The following is a 24,190-nucleotide window of genomic DNA, read 5'->3' on the forward strand; positions in this document are numbered from 1 at the left end:
AGGAGAGTGCCAGGAAGGCAAAGGTGAGCACTGGCTGTGATGACGAGGAGCACAGCAAATCCTCCAACTGAGCGAGGAAGTCCTCAAGGGTGACCTGTAACACTAAGGCCATCTGCAAGGTAAAGGAGAAAGTCTACGCCAAGGAGAGGATGAATCTGGAGCATTAGAAAAGCGCAACTTAACCCTCTTCAAAGCCCACAAAAGACTATATGTGGGAGAATGGCGAGGAGAGGTGTAACAGATAATGTCCTATGACCCGAAGGTCTTCAAAGTGAAGATCTAGAGGTGATAGACAGAAAGGAGCTGTCACCAGGAGTGAGAATTCAGACAGTTTGCCCCGTCTCCCGCCAGGCACAGACTGGGGGTTGCAACAGCATATCCCGATGGCGCCAGCAAATGAACCAGCGCTATTGGATGCCTACTATTCTTACGCGCGTGCCCAACGCTGAGAGGGATAGACATGAAGCAACTGGCAACTGCACCTTGAGGGGCAAGGGCCTGGACAGTCAGTCTGGTGAATATTGGGTGGTATAACAACACATCTCAAGGAGACCAGCAAATGCACCAGAGTTACTAAATGCTACCTGTTCTCGCACATGTGCCAGATATCGAGAGGTGAAAGGCAGAAAGCAGGTGGCGACCCAGTTGCCAGGAGTACACACCTGGATATTCCGCCAGGTGTCCACTGAGGGGTGTAAAAACACATCCCCATGGCATCAGCAAAGGAACCAGCGCTACCAGATGCCTCCCGACGCCGAGAGGAAGGAACATGAAACAGTTAGTGAATCAGCCCCGAGGGACCAACCGCCTAGACAGTTGGTCTGGTCTCATGCCAGATAAATACTGGGGGTGTAACAATGCATCCCAATGACACCAGGGCAAGCATCAAAGCTACTAAATGCTGTCTGTTCTTGTGTCTGCGTCTGACACTGAGAGGTGAGGGGCATAAAGTCGTTGGCAAACCTTGGGGTTGTAACATTGCATACCAATGATGCCAGCAAAACACTCGTGTTATTAAATACCACCTGTTCTTGCGTGTTGTCTGATGTCAAGAGGCGAGGGGCATGAAGTAGTTGGCAACTCAGTTGCTAGGAATGAGTCCATGGACAGTCCAGCTGGTCTCATATAATGCAAACTTTGGGAGTGTAACAATGCATGCCAATGATGCCAGCAAAAGCACCAGTGCTACTAAATGCCACCTGTTCTCATGTGTGCGTCTGACACTGTAAGGTGAGTGGCATAAAGTAGTTGGCAACTTAGTTGCTAGGAGTGAGTACATGTACAGTCCATCTGGTCTCATGTCAGGCGAACCTTGGGTGTGTAACAGCGCATCCCAATGACGCCAGCAAAACACCAGAGCTACTAAATGACAATTGTTCTTGTGTCTGTGTCTGACGCCAAGAGGTGAGGGGCAGAAAGTAGTTGACGACAGCCAATAGAAACGAATGCCTGGACCGTCCATCTGGTCTCGTGAAAAGCATACATGAGGGGGTGTAAAAACACATTCCAAAGGCACCAGCAAAAGAACCAGTGTTACTCCATGTCTCCTATTCTCTCATGTGTGTCTGACACCGACAGGGAAGAGCAGGAAGTTGTTGGAGACTCAATCTCAAGATATGAGGGCCTGGACGCTCCTTCTGGTCTCAGGTCGGGTGAAGACTGGGGGTGTAACAACACATCCCAATGACAACACCAACACCAGAGCTACTAAATGCCGCCTGTTCTCGTGTATCTCAGACGCAAAGAAGCAAGAGGCATAAAGTAATGGACGACTCAGTTGCTAAGAGAAATTAGACAACCCAGTCGCTACGAGAAAGTTAACGACCTAGCCACTAGTCGCACATCACAGTCTATGCTGGGAGCAAACATAAGTCTGTCAGGGCATTCAACCCTGACATTGTCAAACAAGTCTAATGACTAAACAATATAAACTAAAATCTAATGTCATCCTGAATAAGAGAAATGCATACACCAGAAAGTCAAACATAACTAATCCGAACCAAGACCCAATAGTGTAGTTATGTAATAACTAGCCAACCCTAAAAATAAGTGCAAAGGCTATAGGTAGACACAAATTAGGGGGGATGACTATCTATAACTTAGGTAGGGCAACCCAGCCAGTCAACACCAACGGCCCCAAAGAACTAAGATCCCCAAAGACTTGCGACACACCTTTCAGATAAAACGGGATAAAAGAAGTGCAGCACCCATTCGCTACATCATGCAACTTAGTGACAGGGACATCATAATGCCACAGAAATGGCAACCAATCTGACACTGTGGGTTCTTGGCAACAGGCCTTCACTAATGACAAGGTACCCAGTCTTAGAAAATCAGTCCCTCAGAAAGAAAAAAATCCATTCTAGACACGGGTTTTATAGCATTCTGAGGCACCATGAACAAAAAATGGAATAGCACAGGATACCAGCTGAGTGATGCAAATACAGTACATGGAAAGTGTTCTCATGGGACATAACCCAAACAACTCCATATTGGCAAGGGTCTTCGAAGGGAACAACCTGGTTTAAAGGTTTAAAGGTCACTCATGAATGGCAGAGGCAAGGGACAGTGACATTGCTCTAGCAAGCAGGACAGTGCCCTAGAGATTGACCATATATTATATGATCAGCGCCCAAGCCCCCTCTCCACCCAAGCTAGGACCAAGGAGGGTCAGGCAGTGGATGCTGATGACTCAACAGATAGACCTATATGCTCCCCCAAACCCCCCAACCTTAGCTCACAAGGATGGTAAGGTTGCAGACTCTAAAGGCACTAATGAATCTGAGCGGGACTCAAACCCCCGTCTGGCAAACACCAGGCAGAGACGTTACCAATCAGGGATAAGAGCCTGTCTTAGAAATTTAGAGAGAAATGACAAAAATCAGGTAAGAAGCAAAGAAAGTGTCTGAAGCTTACGAACTCTCTTGGCAGACACCAGAGAAACCTGCAAAAACATGCTAGTAGACAACGCCTCTTGGGAATTATAAAGGGGCGACCTAAGGGCCTGAAGAACTTTGTTGATGTTCCATGACAACTGGGCCCTGGACTAGATAGGGAAAAGGGAATGTACCAGGCCATACAGGATATGAGAAGAAGAATTCTCAGGGAGCCTCACCTAAAATTATTAGGCCAGCAGGGAACAAAAGACCCTAATGTAGGGAGGCAACAGACCCCTATCCTATTGTTGTTGGACCAAGAATGCTAGCACCCATGTCGGGTGAAAGACCACTTAGTTTGGAATACTGACAAAAGAACTTGTGACTGGCTAAAGCCAGAGTCTAGTGATCCTGGATGGGAAGCCCTTTCAGGTATGAAAACAAAGCACAAGGAGCCTCTCATGGAACCGGAAGAAAAGAGGCTGACAGATCTCTCATCTCTCGCAGGCAAATGGGAGGCTATTATTATCATCATTACTTGCTAAGCTACAACCCTAGTTGGAAAAGCAAGATGATATAAGCCCAAGGGCTCCAACCAGGAAAATAGTCCAATGAGGAAAGGAAATAAGGAAATATATAAACCACAGGAGAAGTAATGAACAAGTAAAAAATTTTAAGAACAGCAACAACATTAAAACAAATCTCTCATAACTATAAACTATAAAAAGATAAAAAAGACAAGACAGAGTAAAAAGATAAAATAGCGAGCCTGCATGTACCCTCAAGCAAGAGAACTCTACCCCAAAGAAAGTGGAAGACCATGGTATGGAAGTTATGGCACTACTCAAGACTAGAGAACAATGGTTTGATTTTGGAATGTCCTTTGCCTAGAAAAACTGCTTACCATAGCTAAAGAGTTTCTTCTACCCTTACCAAGAGGAAAGCAGCTACTGAACATCTACATTGCACTAGTTAACCCCTAACCTTTTACCCCCAATGGACATACTGGTACGTTTCACAAAATTTTATTTTCATTAGTAAAATAAATTTTTGAATATACTTACCCGATGATCATGTAGCTGTCAACTCTGTTGCCCGACAGAAATCTACGGTCGGGATACGCCAGCGATCGCTATACAGGTGGGGGTGTACACAACAGCGCCATCTGTGAGCAGGTATTCAAGTACTTCTTGTCAACAAGAACTCAATTTTCTCCTCGGTCCACTGGTTCTCTATGGGGAGGAAGGGCAGGTCCTTAAATTCATGATCATCGGGTAAGTACTGTATATTCAAAAATTTATTTTACTAATGAAAATAAAATTTTTCAATATTAATCTTACCCGATGATCATGTAGCTGATTCACACCCAGGGTGGTGGGTGGAGACCAGCATACATGTTAACAAAGAAGCTAAGTATCCCGTATTTCATTTTATTAGTTATTCAAAAATAACATAAAATAAATAAGTACCTGGTAAGGAAGACGACTTGAACCATTACTCTGCCTTTATTAAGTACGTCTTCCTTACTGAGCGTAGCGGTCCTCTTAGGATGCTGAACGACTCTTAGGTGCTGAAGTATAAAGGGCTGCAACCCATACTAAAGGACCTCATCACAACCTCTAACCTCGGCGCTTCTCAAGAAAGAATTGACCACCCGCCAAATCAACAAGGATGCGGAAGGCTTCTTAGCCGACCGTACAACCCATAAAAAGTATTCAAGAGAAAGGTTAAAAAGGTTATGGGATTATGGGAATGTAGTGGCTGAGCCCTCACCTACTACTGCACTCGCTGCTACGAATGGTCCCAGGGTGTAGCAGTTCTCGTAAAGAGACTGGACATCTTTGAGATAGAATGATGCGAACACTGACTTGCTTCTCCAATAGGTTGCATCCATAACACTCTGCAGAGAACGGTTCTGTTTGAAGGCCACTGAAGTAGCCACAGCTCTCACTTCATGTGTCCTTACCTTCAGCAAAGCAAGGTCTTCTTCCTTCAGATGAGAATGTGCTTCCCTAATCAGAAGCCTGATGTAGTAAGAAACTGAGTTCTTAGACATTGGAAGAGAAGGCTTCTTGATAGCACACCATAAGGCTTCTGATTGTCCTCGTAAAGGTTTTGACCTTTTTAGATAGTACCTAAGAGCTCTAACTGGGCAAAGTACTCTCTCCAGTTCGTTCCCCACCAAGTTGGACAGGCTTGGGATCTCGAATGACTTAGGCCAAGGACGTGAAGGAAGCTCGTTTTTAGCAAAAAACCGAGCTGCAAGGAACATGTAGCCGTTTCAGATGTGAAAACTATGTTCCTGCTGAAGGCGTGGATCTCACTTACTCTTTTAGCTGTTGCCAAGCACACGAGGAAAAGAGTTTTTAATGTGAGGTCCTTAAAAGAGGCTGATTGGAGAGGTTCAAATCTTGATGACATAAGGAACCTTAGGACCACGTCTAGATTCCAGCCTGGAGTGGACAACCGACGTTCCTTTGAGGTCTCAAAAGACCTAAGGAGGTCCTGTAGATCTTTGTTGGTGGAAAGATCCAAGCCTCTGTGGCGGAAAACCGCTGCCAACATACTTCTGTAACCCTTGATCGTAGGAGCTGAAAGGGATCTTACGTTCCTTAGATGTAACAGGAAGTCAGCAATCTGGGTTACAGTGGTACTGGTTGAGGAAACTGCATTGGCCTTGCACCAGCTTCGGAAGACTTCCCATTTAGACTGATAGACTCTGAGAGTGGATGTCCTCCTTGCTCTGGCAATCGCTCTGGCTGCCTCCTTCGAAAAGCCTCTAGCTCTTGAGAGTCTTTCGATAGTCTGAAGGCATTCAGACGAAGAGCGTGGAGGTTTGGGTGTACCTTCTTTACGTGAGGTTGACGTAGAAGGTCCACTCTTAGAGGAAGAGTCCTGGGAACGTCGACCAGCCATTGCAGTACCTCTGTGAACCATTCTCTCGCGGGCCAGAGGGGAGCAACCAACGTCAGCCGTGTCCCTTTGTGAGAGGCGAACTTCTGAAGTACCCTGTTGACAATCTTGAACGGCGGGAATGCATACAGGTCGAGATGGGACCAATCCAGCAGAAAAGCATCCACGTGAACTGCTGCTGGGTCTGGAATCGGAGAACAATACAACGGGAGCCTCTAGGTCATCGAGGTAGCGAACAGATCTATGGTTGGCTGACCCCACAGGGCCCAAAGTCTGCTGCAAACATTCTTGTGAAGGGTCCACTCTGTGGGGATGACCTGACCCTTCCGGCTGAGGCGATCTGCCATGACATTCATATCGCCCTGAATGAACCTCGTTACCAGCGTGAGCTTTCGATCTTTGACCAGATGAGGAAGTCCCTTGCGATCTCGAACAACTTCCTCGAATGAGTCCCTCCCTGCTTGGAGATGTAAGCCAATGCTGTGGTGTTGTCGGAGTTCACCTCCACCACCTTGTTTAGCTGGAGGGACTTGAAGTTTATCAAGGCCAGATGAACCGCCAACAACTCCTTGCAATTGATGTGAAGTGTCCTTTGCTCCTGATTCCATGTTCCCGAGCATTCCTGTCCGTCCAATGTCGCACCCCAGCCCGTGTCTGATGCGTCCGAGAAGAGACGGCGGTCGGGGTTCTGAACAGCCAAAGGTAGACCTTCCTTGAGAAGAAAGCTGTTCTTCCACCACGTTAGAGTAGACCTCATCTCTTCGGAAACAGGAACTGAGACCGTCTCTAGCGTCATGTCCTTTATCCAGTGAGCAGCTAGATGATACTGAAGGGGGCGGAGGTGGAGTCTCCCTAACTCGATGAACAGGGCCAGCGATGAAAGTGTCCCTGTTAGACTCATCCACTGCCTGACTGAGCATCGGTTCCTTCTCAGCATGCTCTGGATGCATTATAGGGCTTGGTTGATCCTTGGGGCCGACGGAAAAGCCCGAAAAGCTCGACTCTGAATCTCCATACCCAGGTACACAATGGTCTGGGATGGGACGAGCTGGGACTTCTCTAAATTGACCAGGAGGCCCAGTTCCTTGGTCAGATCCATAGTCCATCTGAGATTCTCCAGACAGCTACGACTTGTGGGAGCTCTTAAAAGCCAGTCGTCTGACGGAGCCGGACACAAGATCATGGTACTGCTGCACAGTCTGTGAACTGTCAACCATGGGGAAGCGAAGAAGTACAGCGACAACCCGAAACTGTCTAGACTGTCTGGGTAGTACAGACAACTCCTTATCGGGTTGCTGAGGTTGCCGCACTGCGTCACAACAAGTCACCTCTGCTGGTTGTTGAACGTCTTCCCAGTGACACACTGACTCCGTAAAAAAAATCCTCTATCAAGGACTAAGCTTGGACTGCATGTCTTGCAACCAAGCTCAAGGTCTATGGGAGCAGGTGTGGCAACAGACGGGGTTAGCGACTGAAGCGGAACCATTTACCCTCCCTGGAAGCATGTTATGCTTAAATAAAAGTCCATAGGAGGCTAAGCAGCTTAAGGCTCCTCTCCAAATGACAGAGTCCTCAAGGGAATATCAGAAGGAGGGAGAACAGCACTTTCTCATCTACAGGAACCATATCCGAGAAAAGCTAAGTTCTCTCAGTGAGGGTTTCACTGGTGCAAAAGCAGCAGACCAGAAGGCAACGTTATGAAACTGCTTGACAGTCTGTGAACTGTCAAAAACTGAACTGTCAACCACAACAGGAGCGTGAGGACATACAGCACTGGTGTATAAGTAGCAGACCAGAAGGCAACGTCATGTAACTGCATGACAGTTTGTGGGTTGGCAACAACCAAAGTTGTGTGGGGAAGCCTCAACTCCTGCCTGACTAGTTTGCTGCTGGCGAGTGGCGGTAACCACAGCGTGTTGCGGAGGCTGACACACCGTGTCAAAACACGGCAGCTTGTGGTAGCTCCCGAACGGCAACGGAGTGCTCTGTGTGTGGGAGTCATCATACATCTGGCAGGGTTGACTGTGCATGGGTGGAGGAGCTCTCACAACAAGAGTGTGAGAGCATGAAGCCATGCCGGGCGCACAACCGTGGGAGGTGTAGGCCCACGGGTGCATCGTCAACCTTCTCCGCAGTCGGAGTGTGGGAGCTGGCAACAACAAAAGCAGAGTGCTGGTGCGTGGGAGGGGCTGCGGTGGGTTGAGGAGCATGCGGTATGGTATGCAGAGCATGCTGTAAGGTATGCAGAGCATGCTGTAAGGTATGCAGAGCATGCTGTAAGGAATGCAGAGCATGCTGTAAGGTATGCAGAGCATGCTGTAAGGTATGCAGAGCATGCTGCATGGGCTGCGGAGAATGCCGCATAGTGCTGGAACCCGGCAGCTCTACAGAACCTTCCCACTGCTGATGCGGTAGCTCACGCATGTTAGCAGATGGTGCAGCAAGAACATGCGTCTGGCAGGGTGGACTGCGCATCGGTGGTGGAGCTCTCACAGGTGGAGGGTGGGAGCAGGCAGCCGCAGTATCTGCTGAGCGCACAACCTCGGCGGGTTGTAGGTTAACAGGCTGCATTGTCAACCTTCCAGCATGATACTCCTGCATGAAGGAGCAAGCTGAGACTGTATAGTCTGCAGCATGGACCACTAGGGTCTATGAAAGACAACAACAAACGGAGCTACTGTCCGTTGTGACTGAGGGTCTAAAACAGCTGGTGCGGCAACAGACGGAGTTACTGCCTGTTGCGGTACCACCTAGCCTCTCTTAGGAGGTGTGCAGTTGTCGTACTGCAGCGAGTCCGAACTGGCCCAGTGGCTACACCTAGGCCGTTGGACTTGCGCGGAAGGGACCGACTTGCACTTAAAAGCTGCAAGATTTGGTCCATGGTTTCTGTGAGAAACCTCTTCCGCAGACGAGGAATAAATGGGCTCTCTCGTCTTTGTGTGGGTGGGGTGATCACGTCGGCAACGTGTGTAGATACACCCGAAACCATGGAGGGAAACGTCTGTTCGTCGATCAAGGCCTGAGGAACCCATAAGTCCTTCGACATTACTTCTCCCCTGGGCTTGGGAGCTTGTAAGAGGTATCGGACTAGGTGAACAACTGGCACGAACAGACGAACCCTCGAACGCAACACTGTAACACTTTGCGCATATCACTTTATCACTTTTGATTTTCTGTTTGCACTTATTTCACTGAACTCGAAACTTTAAGTGGTTTGTACCTGAAACACGCAATCCTATCCTTCATTAAAAGGTAGTAATTGCGAAAACAGTATTACAATGTAACAGAAAAACATAATGAAAGATAAAGAATTCAGTGGCTGGAAAAGAGACTAAACACTAGATCAAATAAACTACGTTTAAAATCTCTCACCACATAAGGCCTGGGAACAAGAATAAAACTCTAGAAACGTTTTACCTTCTTCCCCTATATCGACTAGGGAGAAGAGCAAAAAAAAAACGAGAACAACGTTACCCGCTTGAACGAAACGTTTATCCTCCTCTCTCTCCCTCCGTCTCTATCTCTCTCTCTCTCTCTCTTGACTTAGAACCTGAGAGATGAGCCCAATTATATATATCGTTAAAACATATTATTTGTTAAAGGAAAAAAACTGAAAGGTTTCCCAAATAAAAAGTTCCTTTATTAGAATTAAAACCATTTAAGCTAAGAAAGAATGAACGAAACGCTAGAATCGGTTTACTCTTACTGCAACGTGAAACCGTGAAATACTCTCTCTCTATCGTAACGATAGAGCGCAAGTTGAACGTTCTGAACGTCAACAACTGCGGAGACTAAACAAAACGTTAGTTCAACTTTGAAAACAGTACGAGACTTATCAAAGAAATTCTTTCAAAAACATTAAAATAGCATAAATTCTTAACAGGAAAAACGATATGACGAGCTCAATGTTAATTAACTTCGGTTCCAAGTAAGGACCCGCCTACTATTAGGAAAGGTCGCATATAAACAAACATAAAAAAAATAATTTTTATAAGTTTATAATAAAAGGAAAGTTAATCGAAGAGGCCTATAAATGGCGGAGAGATATAAAATAAAAAATGAAAGAGAGTCTATACTTTCTTCGACACCAACACTTCCGTCTAAGGGAAGGGTCGGCCATTTAAAAGTGAAAGAGAGTCCATACTCTCTTCGTCACCATAATTAAATCAAATTAATTCCAAAAGCTTGCTAAGCTAATGATAAAGCTTCCTGAATAGCGAAGGCTAAACTCTAGAGCAAATACATCACCAAATCGTGAACAATAACTCCAGAATCAACAGCGTATCCAAGTAGGTCTAGCCGGAGGCACGACAGAGGAAAAATTGAGTTCTTGTTGACAAGAAGTACTTGAGTACCTGCTCACAGATGGCGCTGTTGTGTACACCCCCACCTGTATAGCGATCGCTGGCGTATCCCGACCGTAGATTTCTGTCGGGCAACAGAGTTGACAGCTACATGATCATCGGGTAAGATTAATATTGAAAAACTCATCCCTTTACCCCCATGGACGTACCGGTACATCCTTGCAAAAAACTGTTGTTTACATTTTTTTGATAACTTTATGAGGAACTTCAGCCATTTTCCAAAATAATGAGAACAGCCTAACCTCTCTACGACAAAAATTAAGGCTGTTAGAGAAATTAAAAAAAAATATATTGCAAAATGTGCTTGGATAAAAAAATGCCTGGGGGTTAAGGGTTGGAAAGTTCCAAATAGCGTTGGGGGTAAAAGGGTTAAGCAAAGAAGGGTTTTTGGTAATCGCTGTGTTGTTATGTGTATGAGGACAAAGGAGAATGTGGAAAGAATAGGCCAGACTATTCAAGTTTATGTGTAGGCAAGACGGGGAACCACTCCTGAGGCCAGAAGGGAGTGACTAAGGTCAAAACCAAGGGTCTGAAAACCCTCGTATTCATGAGGACAGCCCTCACACAAGCAAAAGGATGAAAAGCGTAAGCCTGGAGACCTTACCAGTCCTGCGTTAGAATATCGGATCTGGCGCTCTGAAAAACCTGGAAAAGGGTAAAGAAAAAACCAACACTAAAGTTTAAGGGGGGAATGGTGGACAGATCCATTGTGCCTGGGCACTTCTTCCTCAGGTTGAAAAAGACTACCTGAAACTGGGTCCTCTTGGCCCCAGAACCTAGTTCTGTCTGAAGCCAAAATTAACGGAAAGACTCCAGATGAACCTCTTCTCCTCCCCCTGGTGCAGGATGGCCAAGCTTCCTGGATAAGAGATTCTGATCGAGTCCCTCCCACTTCATTAGATAAGCGATTTCAGTAGTGTGACCACAATGACCACCACCACTGTCCTCGAACCTGTCCTGAAAAGAGAAAACCCAAGCAAATGATCCTGAGCTCTTTCCAGATAAAGAAAGGATTTTCTACCTTAGACCAAAGTCCGCTGCGACCTCAGAACCCAAATGAGCATTCCATCCCCTATCCAATGCATCTGACCAAATAAGTGGTCCAGGGCGAAAGAGAGAGAAAAGTGCCCATTTCGAACCGATCACCCTGGGTACGTCAAAGAGAGCCTCCTCGGACACTACGTCCCAAGGGAGATTGAGGGCCAGGTGAAGGGATCTCATCCTGAAGGGGCCACTGGTACAATAAGGGATGAAAAAAAACCAAAATACAAAATCACAACAAAGAATCAAGACCGTCTCCGTTTCCTGTAGAAACTCTTCCAGATTAGATTAGACCCATGGACCCACCTGCGCCTTCGGACTCCCAAATGAAGAAGAATGGCAAACACCACAGCCATCACCTGAGTAAAAAAACATATGGTGTTGTGGAGAGGCCATAACAAGTTGCCCTGAACTGTAAGACCCTCAAAGCCATGACGAATCGCATAAAAAGCTCTGGTTTCCTTAAAGAAATGACAAATTTGAAAGTAATTTGTATTTTTCCTAACAATGCAAACCTGGAGCTCTTTACTGAGGAGAACTATTTTGGCGAAAGCTGAAACCATTCTACAAACTTCTTGTCAGGGTGTAACTACCCACCGCTAGTTAGCGGAGGGGGAAGCGGGATAGATTAACCCTCCCACTCACACCAGCACTAGCGACTAACCTTCACTTTTGTAATTACGGCAGGACTTTCCAGGGGTTGGTACTGGCGGGTCAGTATGTGTAAAGTGCTCCAGGTTTGTCTACTAGGAAAAATGTTATTTTTATTAGTAAAATAAATTTTTGAATATACTTACCCGATAATCATGTAGCTGTCAACTCCGTTGCCCGACAGAATTCTATGGAGGGATACGCCAGCTATCACAATACTAGAAGGGGGTGTACTTACCAGCGCCACCTGTGGCCAGGTACTCAAGTACTTCTTGTTGACACCTCCTCAATTATTCCTCGGTCCACTGGTTCTCTCTGGGGAGGAAGGGAGGGTCGATTAAATCATGATTATCGGGTAAGTATGTTCAAAAATTTATTTTACTAATAAAAATAACATTTTTCAATATTAAACTTACCCGATAATCATGTAGCTGATTCACACCCAGGGGGGTGGGTGAAAACCAGTGTACAAGATTAAAGGATAGCTAAGTATCCCATATTTCATATAACAGTTATCTCAAATAACAATGAAATAATAAGTACCTGGTAAGGAAGTCGAATTGAACCGTTACTCTGCCTCTTTTTTAAGTTCGTCTTCCTTACTGAGCGCAGCGTTCCTCTTGGAGGCTGAATCAACCCAAAGGTGCCAAAGTATATGGGGTTGCAACCCCTACTAAAGGACCTCTACAAAACCTCTAACCCAGGCGCTTCTCAAGAATGAATAGACCACCCGCCAAATCAAAAGGATGCGGAAGGCTTCTTAGCCTACCGTAACAACCATAAAAACAACAATAAAAGCATTCAAGAGAAAGGTTAAAAAAGGTTATGGGATTAAGGGAATGTAGTGGCTGAGCCCTCACCTACTACTGCACTCGCTGCTACGAATGGTCCCAGGGTGTAGCAGTTCTCGTAAAGAGACTAGACATCTTTCAGATAAAATGATGCAAACACTGACTTGCTCCTCCAATAGGTTGCATCCATTATGCTCTGCAGAGAACGGTTTTTATTAAAGGCCATCGAAGTAGCTACGGCTCTTACTTCGTGGGTCCTTACCTTCAGCAATGCAAGGTCTTCCTCCTTTAAGTGAGAGTGGGCTTCTCTAATCAGAAGCCTTATATAATATGAAACCCCATTCTTGGACATGGGCCTCGAAGGTTTCTTGATGGCACACCATAAGGCTTCTGACTGTCCTCGAAGAGGTTTAGACCTCTTAAGATAAAATTTGAGAGCTCTGACAGGGCAAAGAACTCTCTCTAGTTCGTTACCTACCATGTTGGAGAGGCTAGGTATTTCAAACGATCTAGGCCAAGGACGTGAAGGAAGTTCGTTCTTTGCTAGGAATCCAAGCTGAAAAGAACATGTTGCAGATTCGGTCGTGAAACCAATGTTCTTGCTGAAGGCATGAACCTCACTGACTCTCTTAGCTGTTGCAAGGCAGACGAGAAAGAGAGTCTTGAGGGTAAGGTCCTTGAAGGAAGCTGACTGGAGAGGTTCGAACCTAGGAGACATAAGGAACCTTAAGACTACGTCTAGGTTCCAGCCTGGAGTGGATAGACGACGCTCTTTAGACGTCTCAAAAGACTTAAGAATGTCTTGAAGGTCCTTGTTGGAAGAAAGGTCCAAACCTCTGTGGCGGAGAACTGAAGCCAACATACTCCTATATCCTTTAGTCGTAGGGGCTGAAAGGGATCTCTCATTCCTAAGATGTAGAAGGAAGTCAGCTATTTGGGTCACAGAGGTATTGGTAGAGGATATTGAATTGGCTCTACACCAGCTTCGGAAGACCTCCCACTTAGACTGGTAGACTCTACGAGTGGAAACCCTTCTCGCTCTGGCAATCGCACTGGCTGCCTCCTTCAAAAAGCCTCTAGCTCTAGCGAATCTTTCGACAGTCTGAAGGCAGTCAGCCGAAGAGTGTGGAGGTTTGGGTGCAACCTGTCTACGTGAGGTTGACGTAGAAGGTCCACTCTTAGAGGTAGAGTCCTGGGGATGTCGACTAGCCATTGAAGTACCTCTGTAAACCATTCTCTTGCAGGCCAAAGGGGAGCAACCAGCGTCAGCCGTGTCCCTTCGTGCGAGAGGAATTTCTGCAGAACTTTGTTTATTATCTTGAACGGTGGGAATGCGTACAGGTCGAGATGGGACCAGTTCAGTAGAAAAGCATCCACATGAACTGCTGCAGGGTCTGGAACAGGGGAACAGTACAGCGGAAGTCTCTTGGTTATGGAGGTGGCAAACAGATCTATGGTAGGCTGACCCCACAAGGTCCAAAGTCTGTTGCACACACTCTTGTGGAGGGTCCATTCCGTGGGAATGACCTGATTCCTTCTGCTTAGGCGATCTGCTGAGACGTTCATATCGCCCTGAATGAACCTCGTGACCAGAGTGAGGTTTAGACCTCTTGACCAAATGAGGAGGTCCCTTGCGATCTCGTATAGGCTCCTCGAATGGGTCCCTCCTTGCTTGGAGATGTAAGCCAAGGCTGTGGTATTGTCTGAGTTCACCTCCACCACTTTGCCTAGCAGGAGGGACTTGAAGTTCAACAGGGCTAAATGAACTGCTAGTAGCTCCTTGCAGTTGATGTGGAGTAATCCCTGTTCTTCGTTCCACGTTCCCGAGCATTCCCGTCCGTTCAAGGTCGCACCCCAGCCCGAGTCCGATGCATCTGAGAAGAGATGAAGATTGGGGGTCTGAATAGCCAACGATAGACCCTCCCTGAGAAGGAGGTTGTGCTTCCACCACAGGAGAGTGGTCTTCATCTCTTGGGTGATTGGGATAGAGACTGCTTCGAGAGTCGAATCCTTGTCCCAATGAGCTGCAAGATGGAATTGAAGAGGGCGGAGGTGGAGTCTCCCTAGCTCGACGAACAGGGCCAGTGATGAAAGGGTCCCTGTGAGACTCATCCACTGTCTCACCGAGCAACTGCTCCTCTTCAGCATGCTCATGATGCACTCTAGGGCTTGGCTTATCCTGGGGGCCGAAGGAAAAGCCCGAAAATCCTGACTCCGAATCTCCATTCCCAGGTACACAATGGATTGGGAGGGAATGAGTTGAGACTTTTCTATGTTGACTAATAGACCCAGTTCTCTGATTAAGTCTAAAGTCCAATTGAGATTCTCCAGACAGCGACGACTCGTGGAGGCTCTCAACAGCCAGTCGTCCAAGTAGAGGGAGGCTCTGATGTCCGATAAGTGTAGGAATTTTGCTATATTCCTCATCAGATGAGTAAAGACCATAGGAGCTGTGCTTAGGCCAAAACACAGGGCTTGGAATTGGTAGACAACCTTTCCGAAAACGAATCTCAGGAAAGGTTGGGAGTCTGGATGAATAGGAACGTGAAAGTAGGCATCTTTCAAGTCCAACGAGACCATCCAGTCCTCCTGCCTGACCGCTGCTAAGACCGACTTCGTCGTCTCCATCGTGAACGTCTGCTTGGTGACATACGCGTTGAGCGCGCTGACGTCCAGCACCGGTCTCCAACCTCCTGTCTTCTTGGCCACAAGAAAGAGACGGTTGTAGAAGCCCGGGGATTGATGGTCCCGGACTATAACCACTGCCTTCTTCTGCACAAGTAGCGACACCTCCTGGTGCAATGCTAGCCTCTTGTCCTCTTCTTTGTAGTTGGGAGAGAGGTTGATGGGTGATGTGGTCAGAGGTGGTTTGAGGCAGAATGGAATCCTGTAACCGTTCCTCAGCCAACTGACAGACTGGGCGTCTGCACCTCTCTTCTCCCAGGCTCGCCAGAAGATCTTGAGCCTGGCTCCTACTGCTGTCTGGAGATGCGGAGAGTCAGTGTTTACCTTTAGATGTCCTGGAGCCTTTCCTGGACTTGCTCCTGAAAGAGTCTGGACGGGAGCTTCCTCGGCTGGGGGCTCTACCACGAAAGGGCGGTATGAACCTCGTCGCAGGGGTATCAGCCACTGGTGAGCGATAAGTCTTGGGGACTGAGGTAGTAACCTTAGACTTACGAGCCGATGAGGCTACAAGATCGTGTGTGTCCTTTTGTATCAGGGCAGCAGACAAGTCCTTAACCAGCTCTTCAGGGAAGAGGAACTTCGAGAGCGAAGCAAAAAGGAGTTGTGACCTTTGGCAAGGTGTAATGCTGGAGGAAAGGAAGGTACACAGCTGTTCCCTTTTCTTCAAAACCCCTGATACAAACATCGACGCAAGCTCACCAGATCCATCCCTAATGGCCTTATCCATGCAGGACATTAATAGCATGGCAGAATCCTTGTCCGCAGGAGAGGTCTTCTTGCTGAGGGCCCCCAGGCACCAGTCAAGAAAGTTGAACATCTCAAATGCTCTAAACAGTCCTTTCAGTAAGTGATCAAGGTCTGAGAAGGTCCAGCAAACCTTAGAGCGCCTCATTGCAGTTCTCCGAGGCGAGTCCACCAGACTTGAGAAGTCAGCCTGGGCAGAGGCAGGTACTCCCAAGCCTGGTGCTTCTCCTGTGGCATACCAAACGCTCGCTTTCGAAGTGAGCTTGGTCGGCGGGAACATGAAAGAAGTCTTGCCTAGGTGTTGCTTAGACTGCAGCCACTCCCCTAAGATCCTTAATGCTCTCTTAGAGGACCTTGCTAGGACTAGCTTAGTATAGGAGGACTTAGCTTGTTGTATGCCCAGCGAAAACTCAGATGGCGGAGAGCGGGGAACAGCAGAGACAAAGTGGTCTGGGTAAACCTCCCTAAGCAGAACCAAGACCTTACGAAAGTCAATAGACTGTGGAGAAGGCTTGGATTCATCCAAGTCTGATGAGGGATCCAGGTGTGCCTCCTCATCATCAGACGCCTCATCACCAGAGTGTAGCGAAGGTATCGGACAAGAATGCTGAACAGCAGAGTCAGAACGAGTAGGAACAATAGTAGTGGTTTCCTCTTCAAGTAACTGTTGAGGGAGAACCTGAGGCTCAGACTGCAAAGGCTGAATAGCAGACGAAGCAGAAGGAAGGCGCATGGGTGGAGGAGGCTGACTCCTAGCATGAGCGGTTGAACCCAAGGATTGCGCTTGCTGAGCGGTTGGTGGAAGCGGAGTAGCAAGTTCCTGTTCCTGTGGTGTGAGCGGAGCGTAATGAGGTTGAGGCTGCGCAGAACAAGGTAAATGTCTCGCAAGCTGAGGCTCCTGAGGCACAAGGCCAAGGTGTAGTGGAGCTTGCCTTGTGGATGGTTGAGCTTGCTGCAGCGAGAGCTGAGGAGACTGACTCATGGACGGGAGAGGTTGTTGTACCTCAGCCAAGAGTTGCACCACTGGTGGAGCAGCAAAGGGAGGCGGAGGAAGAGAGGTATAATCCTCCTGATCCCATAGCAAAGGTTGCCTTAAAGAAGGCGGAGGCTGAACACCACTGGGAACAGCAAACTCAGACCGTGGCTCAACATCGTACGCCTGGCAGGTGGTACTGCGATCAGGCGGAGCAAGCGTAGGCGGAGCGAGCGCAGGCGGAGCGAGCGCAGGCGGAGCGAGCGCAGGCGGAGGGAGTGTAGGCGGAGGCGGAGGAGCAACACTCTCAGCCCGACACTCACGCATCAAGTCCGAAAGCTGTGCTTGCATGGACTGTAGTAGAGTCCACTTAGGGTCGACAGTCGAGCTCTGTTGTGGCAGAACCTTACTCCTCTTGGGCGGAGTGCAGTCGACAGATGACTGCGGCGAGTCAGAGCTGAGCCAATGACTGCAACCTGGCTGAGCACTCGCGGACTGGACTCTGCGTTTAAGTGGTCTCGAGACCTGAGACCAACGTTTCTTTCCTGACAGATGATCAGCAGACGAGAAAAAGACGGGCTCAATCGTCTGCGGGTGGGAGTGACGGTCTTTGGAAGACACGCCCGCAACCACCGAGGAAACTTCTGTGCGCCTAACAAGGCCTGCCGAACCCTTATGCCCTTCGACATTGCTTCTCCCCTGGGCATGGGAGCTTGCAAGAGGTCCCGGACTGGGAGGACGACTGGCTCGCACAGAAGAATCCTCACGCACCACACTGGCACTGACACTAGCACTTGGCACTGCACTGACACTAGCACTCGTCACAGCACTGGCACTAACTCCACCCACTGCACTCTTGACCTTAAGTTCCTTAACTTCGGCCATCAGAGACTTATGGTCACTTACCACTGACTCTACTTTATCGCCTAAGGCCTGAATAGCATGCAAAACAACAGACATATCAGGCGGAGGGCAAACAGTAGGTTCGGGGGTAGCCACTACAGGGGTAGGAAAAGGTAGGGGATCATGAGGTGAGGAAAACATTGAAGAGTGAGAAGAACTCCTCCTAACTCTACCTCTCTCTAACTTAGATGAATATTTTAAAAGACGGACAAATTCCTGTTCCGAAAGTCCGGCGCATTCCTCACATCGATTTTCTAACTGACAGGGCCTGTCCCTACAGTCAGAACAAGCGGTGTGAGGATCTACCGAGGCCTTCGGAATACGCCTATTGCAAGACCTACATCGTCTATGGGAGGGGGCTTGCGAAATGTCAGACATCTTGAATCCAAAGAGTTAGACAAAGGGGTTTCCAAAATCAAGCAAAAGATCGTTAACCGTTAATCAGGACTATATAAAAGCTATCTAGCTAATATAAGAAGGTTTCCAGTAAAGCGACAGCCGAAATCTGAGAGAATACTTCACCAATTAGCCGTGAACAAACTCAAAAGATCATAAGCGTATCCCAGAACGTCTTGCCGGAAGCACGACAGAGGAATAATTGAGGAGGTGTCAACAAGAAGTACTTGAGTACCTGGCCACAGGTGGCGCTGGTAAGTACACCCCCTTCTAGTATTGTGATAGCTGGCGTATCCCTCCATAGAATTCTGTCGGGCAACGGAGTTGACAGCTACATGATTATCGGGTAAGTTTAATATTGAAAAATACAAATTACTTCCAAATTTGTCATTTGTTCCTGTGCAAAATACAAACCTTACACTTTTTACTGAGGAGACTCACCTTTAGGTGGGTGGATGTCCAAACTAACTGGCTAGCAACCGTCCCAGGACGACCTCTATATAGTGATACCTTGAGGGATCCTGCACCACGTTTTGTCCCACAAAGGAGCTGAAGTGTTGAGATCACATTAAGGCAACCAACACAGGAAGAAAATGGGCATTTTACTGTAGGAAAAAGCTGTTTTTTAGTAGGAAAGTTTTCCCTGTCTGTAACTATATGAAGATTTGTATCCATGTAGGAACAAACTGTGTTTCACAAGGGAAGAGAAGCAGGAAATCACTACAGGAATACACAGTACCTTAGAGTAAGGTAGGGTAAGGTCAAGGAGTCATAAAGCAGATTGCAAATGGGTGTAGGCCTACTGGTGGGTAAGGACATATGTCTTAGGTTAGGTCAGGTAAAAACGTTGGGATAGGTTGCATCTGTCTTTGTGTCACTTTAGTGATATGAGGGTGTATGTAGGATAGCGGCCACCTGTATGTATTATTATGGCTAACTTACAGTCAGTGTAAGGGGGGTCGCAGGGGGGGGGGGGGGGGGGCGTTAGCTCCAACGTTAAGTATGTAGGTAAGGACACGGCTTGTAGGTTAGGTTAGGAGGACGGGATGTTTAGGTCCATTTTTAATCAATGCATGAGGAACTGGCCGTTGATATGCAAAGGTCCCGTGATATGGTTTTCAGTTGCAACATATAGTGATTAAAATTATTCATATACAAAATAGTTACCTTACGTTTAATAACTAGTGTGGTGACTGATATAACTACATATGAGTAATGTATTTTATTTACTGACAATCAGATTAATAAAAAATCATATGGTTCACGAAATTGGTAAAAAAAGAAAAAAAACACCATTAGTATTCGGAAACTTTAGTCGAGAAATATAGTAGCCGTGAGATAGGATATAGTACTGTACGAATGTAAGTGAATAGTTTCAAATTTACCTGATGTACTACATTAACAAGAGACCGGAGTAAAATAATTACAAAACGTATAATTATAAAACAGTTTTTTTGACAACAACGTTCAACTTTCAACCAAAGTGATTGTTTAAGGCTTATCATGCGGATTTTCGCATACTAAACATTAAGCTGGTTCCTGGTTCCTGGTTCCTTATTGCTCACTCCGCAAAATAAGTTTGCGGGCACTCTATCTCTTTATAGATAGGTGCAAAGCTTCTAAGCTTATTCTTATTATTAAGTTTATATCATCTGTGCCTTAAATAAATTAATATAATGTGGTTCACAATCTTTACTTTTATTCCCTTATACTTTGAAATTGGATACGATAACACCTTGCTATCATCAGTTTTGGCAACCTGTTGTGGTAATCAGTTTGGGCTTCCTAAACTCTTCTTTTATATTCATTGCCCTATCTATAAATGCAGCCAGATCTCTGCTAGGATTTTTTAGCATACCTAAACTTATTTCTACATTCTTTAGCTGTTCTAACTTTGGGCATAAAAATAAATGTTCGGTGGTGTCTTCTTCCTCATTGCATAAATCACACAAATTGTCATCATATTTTCCCCTGAAATTTGCTTTTAAGTTGAGCATATTTAATCTTGCTTTCATCACAAGGGATGCCTTATCCAGATACATTTCTCTGATATAAGGCATAGGGCCATTTCCTTTAATAAATCTTAATTTTTTCATTATTTTCTTTTTTTCTTCAATAGTTTCTTCTATTTTTTCTATAATTCTTTTCTTGATTTCTTTTTTCAGGGTCCTTTTCCCCCAACTTCTTATTTCTTCCACTTCCATCCCATATTTACTGCAGATTTCTTCTACGCTCTTGCTCCAGCACTTCCCATACGGGTTCTTCAATTGATCCTCAATTATCTCTCTTACTAATCTTTTTTCCTCGGAGTTTATGATGTTATGGAAGAGCATTAACTTCTTATATTCTATTCTGCAGGACACCGGCCATATTCCTGTTTCTGCTAGTATGCCCCAATATGGAGTACTCGCAGGTAGTTCGTACATATTTCTTATTATCTTGTATTGGAGGTTTTCTAGATCTTTCATATCTTTGTCCCTAATTACACTCAAGGTCTCCACGTTGGCAAATATTGTTGGTACAACTACTGTTTCATATATTTTCTTTCTGACTTCCAATGCCATCTTTCCAACTTTTTTCGTATCCCCATATTTTCTTATTTCTTGGGTCATATATGCAACCCTCTGGGTTTTTTTACTGATACTCAATTCTTTGTTTCCCTTCTCTGTATACCATTCACCCAGATACTTATATTCCTTAACTAAACTTACTTTTCCGTTCTTCACTTTTGTTTCAATCTCCACCTCTTTCTCTTTCTTTCTTTTGTTAATTCTTAATACACCCGATTTTTTGGGGTTGGTGTTTATAGTGAACTTCTTTAGGGTCTCTAGGCTATGGCAGTTACTTATGGCACATTCGATACCATCTTTCCTTCCTGAGGGAAACATTATATCATCTACATATACAAGTGATTCAATTTCAATATTTCTTATCAATGTGATATTTTTTCTGCTAATGCTATTAACTTTGTCAGTTGCTATACTGCATAGCTTGGGTCCATATATAGTTCCTTGTCTAACATTTCCTTCAATCGTTATATCTTCTGTTGTACCTGCTGGACAGTTGATGGCTGCTCTACCTTTTTCATTCATTTTTTTAACTATCAATGCTTCTTTCCATCCTATCATTTTTCCCATTTCTTTTATGCAGTCCTTTAGATCTAGCTTATCAAAGCACTTATACGCATCACAGAACCATACGTATGTCGACCCTCCCAAATAGGCGTTATAGTCTATTACTGCATTTAGTGTAAGCAGATGATCGGCCGTAGATCTTCCTTCAATGCCTCCACACTGGAATCGACTCATCTCTTCTTTGAATCTGTCCTTATATTTTTTCATCCTTATTTTCTGCGGTGTCACGATTCCTATCAGGTTCAGCTGTGAGTCAAAGCCCTTGCAACGGCGACTCCGAAATTTATCTTTTACTGTTTTCTTTTCCTCCGCATCAGGTTTAATATTTCTTTTTTCTTTTCTATATTTGTTTCACTAAACAATAAATTCCTACTATTTTCTTTAAGTCTTCCTCATATGGTTGTTGTAGCTCAATTTTTTCATTTCTTTCTTTTCTATATTCCTGGCAAAACAACAAAAAATGTATGAAATCTTCCTCGTCATTATAAAAAAAAATAGTTTACATTCCCCCCATTGTGTATGTTTACAACGTTAATTTTAACGCATTAGTTCTTTCTCTAAAGAATATCACTGAAGCAAATGTGTTGTCTTAAAATTCCTCTTCTTTAATTTCTTTCTTCAACGTTCTATATATTTCTATGCTGACTTTACTTTCTATTTCTTCTTTCCACTTTCCAGTATCCCGCTTTCTTGTTTCCGATTTTATTTCTGCCTTGTTCATTCTTCTTATCTGTCTTATGTCTATACTAAATTCTTCTAAGTAATTTGTTGGTTGTTTCCACCATCTTCCTCGGTTGGTTGGTTAAGATTGTCATGCCTGTAGCATGACACGGACTCTTTATCACTGGAGGATATTATTTGGAAATAGGATAACTCCAAAAGGAGCATGGATTGGTATATTAAAAGGGAGAGGTTGGATAAAAAAAAGGGTAATGAAACAAGAAAAGGATGAAGGATGAGTGATTAAAGGTGGGAGAAACGGCGTCAGTGACATTAGATGTCAGGATGCCTGAAAACTTTAAATCAATCAATCCACCATCTTCCTTCTTTTCCTTGAATATCCTATTAAATTAAGTATTGTGTAAGGAATCAGACAATAATAGAGAACATTAATTTTCGTGCCCAAAATTGGGAGAAAAATATAGGAATGGATATGCCATAAGGTTATAACAGAGAGCTGGTGTTATACATAAGTTGGGCCATGAATCTGAAAGTTTAAAACTACCAAAATATGTTGTCAAGACTGATAATATCAAGGTTGAATGGGATAAGAATAAAACTTAAGATTTTTATTAAAACTGTTGTTCATGGTTACAAGGGAACAAAACTCAGTTGCAATACTGGGTATAAGCTTAGAAGCTTTGCATCTATCAATTGATAGAATGGGTACTAAAAATCCAGTTATATACGTTGTATGGTTCAAAAAATACAGGAGCTTTCGCACTTTTTACAAACTTGATTTTTCATACAAGATAAATGATAGGATGTCCGCAATTTTTTTTTGCGGGGTGAGCAGTTAGGAATCAAAGACAGTAAAAGCAATAGAGTTAATTATTAAAAACAGTTTGATAACTAGGAACATTCTTCAGTTTGCATATTTCTGCTTTTCAACATGTTAAACCCAGCATTCGCCATTCTCTACGTGATGCTCCGAGATAAGATATCACAAAAAAATATAATAATCTCAAAAATATATGTTTATCACACCAACAAACATAAGCCTGGTAATCTCATGAGTAGAAGCCGGATCCATCACCTCCCTATGAGGCACGCGGACGTATCGATTCTTCCACTCGTCTATCTGAGGAAAAGTATGAGTACTCCTTCTGAATCCATGTTTGCGGTGTTAGTTCCTGGATATTTTCCCCTCTATTTCAGGCCGTGTGATTTTGTCCTGTGTGATTCTGTTCCGGGATATTTTGTCCCATAATACCCATCAGGCTTTTATTTGCCCTCAATCCCTAATTACGTGGTCAGTCGTGTCAGGGGCAATGCAATCGTATTCTGGGTATGGGAATGAGCACCTGATCAATTCCCTGTTGTACACACCTTTTCACGAGATGGGTAAGTGAGTACTCGATTGTATACTCCTAAGGCAGCATACATTGGACCGGTGCTGAAGATGACAGACAATCCTGGATCAGTATTTTTACTTCTGACTGATGCCCGTGCATACATTTGAGATTCTTAGGGTGTGAACGCAAGAGGAAGGATAACGGGATCCATCCTCGGTCACTTGGATCTAGATGTCCCTCAAGCGACTGGGGCACACCATTCTAAGGCAAGTTTTCTCAAACGTGTGTCTGTCGCTTTGGAACTCTTCAGTGTGGGGTTCGCAAGGAAGGACTTTGGACCTTTCTTAAACCCTGGCAGGAATATCCACAACTTCCTGGAAGGAACTGCGGCATGATGCTCCTCAGAGTTTCTCTCTCTACCTGTTTCTTTGAAGCAGTGGGGCAGCAGAATAAAGGAAAAAGAGGGTTGCGCTTTGCACCATTTACTCAGCCTTTTCTTTTCATCTGAGAATAGGGGACTTGCTTATTGTGCCTTTGTCAAATCAGCAGAATCATGGGACTAAACCTTGGGTAGTCCGAGTCTTTCAGGATGGGTACTTACTACCCTATTCAGTCCTTTGGAACCCGCCCCCCTCCTCTGATGAAAGGAAAAAAAGCGAGACGAACGCTGAAAAGCATACCCATCTTCTTTGCTGAAGCTAGGA

The 24,190-nt window shown here is 45.3% G+C and overlaps 1 protein-coding gene across 2 annotated transcripts in view; it reads right to left on the bottom strand.

Annotated features, from left to right (window-relative positions):
* LOC137656083 (uncharacterized) overlaps window positions 1-19,975 on the bottom strand; it is a 534,405-nt gene extending 514,430 nt beyond the window's left edge. Inside the window, exons 1-2 of one of the 2 annotated variants that reach the window (XM_068390268.1) lie at window positions 19,723-19,975; window positions 18,779-18,886 (exon numbers count right to left, since the gene is read on the bottom strand). The gene's annotated coding sequence lies outside the window, so the exon portion shown is untranslated. The remainder of the gene's footprint in view (window positions 1-18,778; window positions 18,887-19,722) is intronic. The other variant, XM_068390261.1, reaches the window with a different exon arrangement.
* Window positions 19,976-24,190: the final 4,215 nt, after the last annotated feature.

Source organism: Palaemon carinicauda, chromosome 1, assembly GCF_036898095.1.
Source record: "Palaemon carinicauda isolate YSFRI2023 chromosome 1, ASM3689809v2, whole genome shotgun sequence".
Lineage (NCBI taxonomy): Eukaryota > Metazoa > Arthropoda > Malacostraca > Decapoda > Palaemonidae > Palaemon > Palaemon carinicauda.